The sequence below is a fragment of the Mustelus asterias genome, chromosome 8 (genome assembly GCF_964213995.1).
Source record: "Mustelus asterias chromosome 8, sMusAst1.hap1.1, whole genome shotgun sequence".
Lineage (NCBI taxonomy): Eukaryota > Metazoa > Chordata > Chondrichthyes > Carcharhiniformes > Triakidae > Mustelus > Mustelus asterias.
Window position 1 is genome coordinate 50317456 of NC_135808.1, and position 1577 is coordinate 50319032.

A 1577-nucleotide genomic window follows, 5' to 3' on the forward strand; every position below is an offset into this window, starting at 1 on the left:
CCCCCCACCACCGATCTGAGTCAGGGAGCCGCTGGAAGCTCTGAACTCGCTCTTCAGCAGCTGGAGCGCCCGATTCAGACTTTTATTCAGCATGTCCAAGGATGAGAACTATAAAATCAAGACATTGCTTGATCAGGAGCCAGTGTAGGCCAGTGAGCACAGGGGGTGATAGGGGAACGGGACTTGGTGTGAGTTCAGACTGGGACAGCAGAGTTTGGGATGAGCTGATGTGTGCGGAGGGTGGAATGTGGGAGAGCAGCAAGGAGTGTATTGGGATAGTCACGTCTAGAGGAACAAAGGCATGGATGAGGCTTTCAGCAGCAGATGGACTGAGAACAGCAGGTAGCTCTCATGGACAAGATGAGCTCAGAGAAGCCATGAGGGGGTATTGGAGAGAAACTAGAGAAAGATGTGAGTTCAGGGCTCGGGCGGGGGAGGGGGGGGGGGTGGGGTGCGTGGGGGCGGGGGAGGTAGAATTAGAGGATGTTTGTCCAGATGGTTAGAGGAAGGAAGGGACGTGGCAGAGGCAGCTGATTGGATTGTCTCAATCTTAGTCACAAAGACCTCGGTGAGATCCTCACACTTGTTGCTGGAGGTGAAGGGGGAGGGGACAGGGGAGAGGGGTTTAAGAAGTTGGTCTGCAGTTGGGAAAAGAAGCCGGAGCTTATCTTCTCATTCCAGGATGATCCTGGAATAGTCAGCAGTTTTAGCAGATGAGAGTAGGAGCCGGAAGTGTTTGAAGTGCTCCAGCCAGATCTACCAGTGGATGGATAAACCAGTTGTCCACCAGATCCTTTCAAGTCTGTGTCCCTGGGATGAAGTGAGTGGAGATGAGGCCGGAGCAGGGGGAACGGCCGGGGGGAGAGGGAATCATGGTTTTATTGGGGATTAGGATATCAAAGGTGGGGGTGAGGGGGAGGAAATCAGTCGCTGCAGAAATGTTGTGGTGATCGGAGGGCCAGAGACGAGATAGTTGGGATTTGGAAAGTGCGGTTGTAAGTGAATGGACACAGCTGGAAGAGTTGGGTGAGGGGAAACAAAGGGGTTGCCTCCCCACAGAGCTGGTCTGAGAATCAACTGGCTTCTGGTAAAATGAAATTTAAGATAGATGGGAATTGGAAAGTGCGGTTGTAAGTGGATTGGGGAATAGGTTTTTGCAGGGATGGATACAGAAGGGGGTAGGGTTGTGGGTGTGGAAGGAGGATGTGGCTGGGGAGTGATACAAGGAAGTGATCAGAGATGGTCTGATCTCTGATTGAAACTATGGGAGCAGTGAGACCACGTGAGATGGTTAAGGTCAAGGGGGAGGTGGTGAATATGGGGTGGAGAATTGTGATTGTGATGGTTTAATCCCAGCAACTTTCAGTTTCTTTTCTGTTTTCAATCTTGTCACTCAAGAGATTCCAGATCAAACTGATAATTTTCAAATGAATGATCATTGGCTTTGAATCCAATCTTCTGCTGATGTGTCATTGATTGACAGGCCAAACAGCCAATCAGGACAATCACTTGGTGAAATGCAGCCAATCAGCTGATGGGGAGGTGGGACATTTCCAAAGCACTCACCAGACAGAAAC